The sequence below is a fragment of the Molossus molossus genome, unplaced genomic scaffold, assembly GCF_014108415.1.
Source record: "Molossus molossus isolate mMolMol1 unplaced genomic scaffold, mMolMol1.p scaffold_m16_p_13, whole genome shotgun sequence".
In the NCBI taxonomy this organism is placed as follows: Eukaryota; Metazoa; Chordata; class Mammalia; order Chiroptera; family Molossidae; genus Molossus; species Molossus molossus.
The window spans coordinates 53,635,299-53,642,047 of record NW_023425348.1 but is presented as its reverse complement, the minus strand read 5'-3'; the positions used below and the strand labels follow the sequence as shown (position 1 = coordinate 53,642,047).

Below are 6,749 nucleotides of genomic sequence, written 5' to 3'. Positions count from 1 at the left end.
CTTGGCAGGGTGGCCTCTATATAGGGCCCAGTGGTGCAGCCTTCCCAGTTATTGAAGCTGGGGACTCCAGGTGTACATCTTGTGTGGGCTGTGTGCATCCTCCTGTTGTAGTTGAACATTGATCGCTGTTGGCACATTAATGGGAAGGATTGATCCCCTGCCCAGGTCGACAGGCTATGAGGGTAGACCATTAGTGTAGAGGAGGAGCTCCTGTGCAGGGGCTGACCCCATGGAGCGGGACTTGCTTTAGTGGGGCTCTGAAGCCTGCCAAGTCCACCCCTTGATTATGTCACTCATGGCGGTGGTTGGGTGGTGCTCCTGTATTTTCTGAAGCTGACCACCAAGTGCACTGGGTCTGGGGCCTCCTGGGCGATGCAGACCAAGGTCAGCTGCCACCTGTGCCCTGCCCACAGGCCATCCAGTAAGCTACAAAGGGATATGCAGATGGCTGTTACTAGTGCTGGGCTTGGAGGTGTCTGGGAGAGGCCAAGGTGCAAATTGAGGCTGGCTGCTGCAAGTGACAGGCCTGAGGCTACTTAGCAAGAGATACAGAGCATGCTGAGGCCAGATGCTGCTTGTTTGGAGTTTGTGAACCTTTGAAAACAACACATTTGAAAAGCAGACCACTGTGACAGCCTCTGCCTGTGCAATGGCTCTTGAGATTGTGCCTCCCAGCAACACTTTGACCTCCTCAGTCTCTTCAACCTCTACCATCTCCACATCTGAGTGGTGTGGGACTGAAAACCAGGCCCAAGCCACAGCATGTCTAAGTGCTGCATCACCATCCAGCTGTGCTGCACATGGTGCTGGAAGGGCTCACTGCAGGCAGGAGAGCAGCACTGAGTCACCACAGTGGGGGCCATCTACAGTAGATGCCATTTGGTCATGCAATGTGGCTTCCTCATCAGGCTTACAAACTTCAAGGGCAAGGGAGCCACTGGCAGCTTAAAATTAGTTCCCAAGTACGCAGAAAAGAAAGAGAGAGAGAGAGAGAGAGAGAGAGAGAGAGAGAGAGAGAGAAGAAGGGAAGGAAGGAAGGAAGGAAGGAAGGAAGGAAGGAAGGAAGGAAGGAAGGAAAAGGAAGGAAAAGGAAGGAAAAGAGAGAGAGAGAAAGGAAGGAAGGAGGGAGGAAGGGAGGGAGGAAAGAAGGGAGAAAGATGGAGGGAGGGAGAGAGAGAGAGAGAGAGAAAGAAAGAAAGAAAGAAAGAAAGAAAGAAAGAAAGAAAGAAAGAAAGAAAGAAAGAAAGAAAAGAAGAGAAAAGAAAGAAAGAAAGAAGCCGGAAGGAAGGAGGAAAGATCCAGTCCAGGAAGACATCTATGATGGCTCCCAGGAGACCTGATGAAGCCAAGGAGGAGGGCCCCTAAAAAGGGAGCCAGACCAAGGACTACAAGGCAAAAATGGGCAAAGCCAGGAAGGCCCCTCAACAAGCAGAGAAAGCTTCCTGGTGCTAGTGGGCCCCACGGGAAGTCAAAGGTCCAAGGCAGAAAGAGCAGCCCAGCAGATGCAAAGGCCTAAAGGAAAACCAAAGCTGGGAGTCAGAGTTCAAAACCCATGGTCACCAAAGGTGAGAATAGTGCTGCTTCGCCAGCCAAAAGAAAGACTGGGAACAGGTCCCTAAAGAGGTGGCTGCCCAGGGGGCTGGGGAAGGGTCGAAAGCCCTTCTCCTCCTAAGGACAGTGGATCCGAAATGGTACCTGTACTTCTGGCAAGGAAGACAGAGGTCCCCAAGGGCCCAAGAAGACCTGGCATGCCCACCAAGTGTGGTCATCCAAAGAGGCCAGTAAGAAGGAAGAAGCCAAGAGTTAGAGGCAGGGTGGAGAGAGACTAAGATTCTGTTGGAGTTTTTATTCCCCCCAAAATCATCACTTTACAGTCAAACCTTGGTTCTGGAACATCTCCCATTTCGAACAATTCAGTTCTCAACAGGGGCGGGGTGTGTGTGTGGGCAATGTTTCCGTTGTGAAACAAAACTTTGGTTTTTACATGACAACATTTTCATGCTGATACCTCAGCATGACCAAAAGCATTCTCAGTCAACAAACAAAGGAGAGAATGTCGAGGATTAGCACAATTTTAAAACATAAAGCGGCTGCCCTGGCCTGTTTGGCTCAGCGGTTAGAGCATGGGCCAGCGGACCACTGAGTCACAGGTGCAATGAGTCTGGGTTCGATTCCGGGTCAAGGGCATGTACCTCAGTTGTGGTTCAACCAGGCCTTGGTCGGGTTGTGCGGGAGGTACCCAGTCAATGTGGCTCTATCAATTGATGTTTCTCTCTGTCTCTCTCTCTCTCTCCTCCCCTCCCTCCCACTCTGTCTGATGATAAACAGAAAATTGTCCTCAGGTGAGGATTAAAAAAATAAAACATAAAGAGGCCATCAAAAGTGCTAATGTTGCTAAGAATGTGAAATAAACAATGATCACAGGCAACTGAAAAGGTAGAAAAACTGCTGTTAATTTGGATACATGAAAATCAGTTAGGCCCTGGCCAGTTTGGCTCAGCGGTTAGAGAGCTGGCCTGCGGTCCAGAGAGACCTGGGTTCGGTTCCCACTAAGGGCACATACCTCGGTTGCAGTTTGTCCCCAGCCCTGGTTGGGTTGTGCGGGTAGCAGCCACTCAATGTGTCCCTTTCACATCGATGTTTCTCTCTCTCTCTCTCTCTCTCTCTCTCTCTCTCTCTCTCCCCCTCCCGCTCTATCTGAACAAAAAATGGAAAAATGTCCTGAGGTGAGGATTAAAAAAAAAAAGAAAAGCAGTTAGCCTAGATGGTGAGAATGATTTAAGGCCAGTAGAGGGTGGTTTGATAAATTTAAGAAAAAAAGTGTTTATAAATTAAACAGTATATTAGACATGTATTGTATATAAGAAAAGTTAAAACAGAATCATCTGTGGGTCTGGAATAGATTAATTCAATTAACCTTATTTCTAATGGGAAAATATTATTCGGTTTCCGAACAAATCGCTTCTTGAACAGCCTTCCCAAATGAATTAAGTTCAAGAACTGAGGTTCCACTGTATTTATGTTACTGTAATACATTTATCAATAAAAATTTTCCCCTCACAAAAATAAGTGAAATGGGAGCCCTAGCTTATGTCATATATGAAAATTAATTCAAAATAGATCAATGGCCTTAATACAAGTGTTAAATTATTGTGGGGTAGAAACAAACTTTCCTCTGCCCTCATGGTTCTTATGGTTGTTCTAATAATTAAATAGACATGAGACAGATTAGCATGAGAAAATAACCAAATTTGATACATACATATGTATGGAAACTCCACATACATGGGAGAAGCAGAGACCCCACATGCAGGACAGCTTCAGAGACAGAAAGGGAACACGGTTATACAGGTCATTCTGAGTCAGAAATGAAGTAAGATGCTTTGGGTGCTTCAGAAGTTCATTGCAGGATGATAAGAGCAGACCTTTAGTAAAATGAAGTTTGCTCTGCCCTACAGATTGGTCAAAAGAAGTTATCTCTCTTTTTTTAATTAAAAATGTTTTTAATTGATTGATTTTAGAGAGAGGAAAGGGGAGAAAGAAAGAGAGAGAGACGCATCAATTTGTTGTTCATTTTACAGATGAATTTTTTGGCTGATTCTTGTATGTGCTCTGATTGGGGATTGAACCCACAACGTTGGCTTATGGGGACAAAGCTGTAACTAACTGAGCTACCCAGCCAGGACTAAGAAGTTATCTCTTATAATCTCTTATGGGCAAGGTCTCTAATTAAAGTTCTTCTAAGTCGTTAGAGGGGCGGGGGCAGAAATTTCTCATGAGCCTGTGGCTCAAGTTACCTTTAGCTCAAAACAATCTGCATACCGCAGAGGCACATCTTAGGGTGATTCATTCCAGACTCACACACTATGATACTATTAGAAGAAAACATAGGAATAAATATTCCTGACCTTGGATTTGGCTATGGATTCTTAGATCTAGCACCAAAAGCACAGGAAACAAAAATAGGTAAGTTGGACTTTATATGGGTGTGTGTGTATTTACTTATTATTATTATTTAGCCATAAAACAATGGAGTATAGCCCTGGCCAGTTTGGCTCAGCAGTTAGAGTGTCGGCCTGCGGACCAGAGAGTCCTGGGTTCGGTTCCCGCTAAGGACATGTACCTCCGTTGCAGTTTGTCCCCAGCCCCAGTTGGGGTAGTGTGGGTAGCAACCACTAGATGTGTCGCTCTCACATTGATGTTTCTCTCTCTCTCTTCTTCTGTCTCTCCCTCCTGCTCTTTCTGAAGATAAATGCAAAAGTGTCCTCAGGTGAGGATTAAAAATAAAAAAAATGGAGTACAGATACATGCTACAATGTGGGTGAAGCTTGAACATATTATAATTGAAAGAAAGAAAAAACCAGATACAAAATGTCACATACTGTATGATAGAATTTATATCGATATCTATAATAGGTATTAAAAAACAAAATCCAACTAAGTGAACTTAAAAATATAATTGGCTTTAATTAAGTGATTCATGAATTAGGAAGCATCCCATTTAGCAACTAGAAGGGTCAATAAAAAAAAATAAAGAATTATTCTTAGGCCCTGACATCTTTTCTTTGAGGGAAGAGTAAAAGAAGGATTTTTATCATGCAGACTGCCTCTACTCTCTATGGGCAAAGGAGAGGGCGCATGTGACAGATTACTGGTGCTTTACTAGACAATTCCATACTGGTCGATTAGATTATGTTTCTGGGAGAGGTTGAAACTGCAATTAGATCAGTTACTAAATCTAGGTTTGGTATCATGGGCTTTTAGCATTAATGATGCTGTTTTGGGCCTGTGTTGTTTTTGTTGTTTTTTTTTCTTTAACATAGGTAAATCCATATATGAGACAGAGAGCAAATTGATGGTTACCAGGGGCTTGGGGAAGTGGAAATGGGAGTGCCTGCTTAGTGGGTGTGGGATTTTCTTTTGGGTGATGAAAACATTTTGGAACTAGATAGAGGTGATAGTTGCACAACACTGTGAATGTACTAAATAGCCCCCCCCCATTGTACCCTTTAAAATGGTTAATTTCATGATATGTGAATTTCACATCAATTAAAAAAAACCCTGATAGCTGCCTTAAAAATCTGAAAGGCTATCATACAAAGATAGATTTTTAGTTTTTTTCTGGGTAGTTCCATATAGAAAAATCAAGGGACATTATAGGACAACTATGATATAATAAGGAAGAACTTACTATGGAAGAACTAACAAAAGGTCTGTTAAAGAGTGGAAACCACTGCCGCCCAAGGAAGTAACATTACTCTTTACTGAAAGTGATCAAGTTGGATGATGAGCTTTCAGGAAAGTTGTAGAGTGGATTCTTACATGAAGAGCAAATGAAGCACTTTTGGTTTAATTATTTTCAAGATGAATCTGTTATCTTACTTCCACCCCTGCAATAAGGCTGATTTCAGTTTGACAACAAGCAATTTGCAAATACACTTCTAGAGTTCAAGTATTCCTTCCTGGGAGTTTAAGTTCTTACAGGGCAGCCCAGCCCTCTCAATCTTAAGATGAATAAAGTGTGACACAGAAAGAGGAAATGATCAATTACAGTAAACTTTCAGGAGCTGAGACAACTCTCTGGATACCCAGTTCAGAGTTCCAGCCATTGCAGCTTCCTCCTGGTCGTTGGAAAAACTGTACATTCACTTACTAAAAATATTTGTTAAGCACTTACCAGACACTTTGCTAAGACATCTTATATGTAACCGGGAAGGATTAAATACTCAATTAATAATTAGTATTGATAAGCAACCACGAAGATGATCACATTTACAAACCGTGGAGATTCCCAAAACTTCAGTTTACCACTTCTCATATACCCTGCTACTAAAACTTCATGAGATAAGAACAGAGGACACAGACATATGGGTGTCTCAACAGCCAGATTCTTGATGATCAATAAGAGGTGCAGCAAAAAAGAAAGCAACCTAGATAATTCTTAGGCTAGATGAGGAGACTCATTAATTTATTTTTATTGCGTGTTTGACCGGGGCAGTTGAAAGTCACCACCTGATCCTGCTATCAGAGCCCTGGGACTGCAGCAAGGGGAGAAAGCTAGGTGGGAGGGGCTCCTTGGGACAGACCAGCCTCCGCCCTCGGACTCTGTGGGACCCGGCCAGTTCAGGAGGATCCCGGGGATGCCGCATTCTTTGGTGGAATCCAGCCCCGCCCGCGGGGGAAGCCCAGGCCAGCCGCCCCCAGCCCACCCAGCACAGAAGTCCAAGGCGCCTCTGAAGATTGCGCAAAAGCCTCTCCCTCCCCCGCTTGCTGGGTGGCATGTTCCTAAAATTCCCATCTACACAACATAAACAGGAAACATGCAGCAAAAGCCCTGGCGGTGCAAATTCCACGCTCCTAGTTGAGGGGGGGAGAATCTCGTTTGGGGGAAGGGGGTGAGGGGAAGCCGCAAACTTTCCAGGGGACCCCTCAGCCATCCGTGTCTCTTCTTACCAAATCCAGAAAGAGTAGAGAAAGCGGAAGGAAGGACACCCTGCTTTAGGAAAAACAGGACAGGGAGGGAGGTGGAGGTGAGCCACCAACGAGCAGCGGGTTCCCAAACTGAACCACCTTGAGCCGCGGCGGTGGCGGCACGTGGCTGGAATACAGAGGGCTGACCGCCCCCACACCCAGCGGCGCAAACCACCCGCGAAGGGTGGGGGTGGGCTCACCGCCCGGGCTCCGGCCGCAGAGCCGGCGGGTTGGGGCGGGGGAGGAGCGGGAGCAGGGAGCGGCGCAGGCGCAGAGTG

General features: G+C 45.4%; 1 pseudogene; it reads left to right on the top strand.

The window, feature by feature from the left end:
* Positions 1-372: 372 nt before the first annotated feature.
* LOC118628618 lies at positions 373-1,807 on the top strand (annotated as a pseudogene).
* The last annotated feature ends 4,942 nt before the right edge of the window (positions 1,808-6,749 follow it).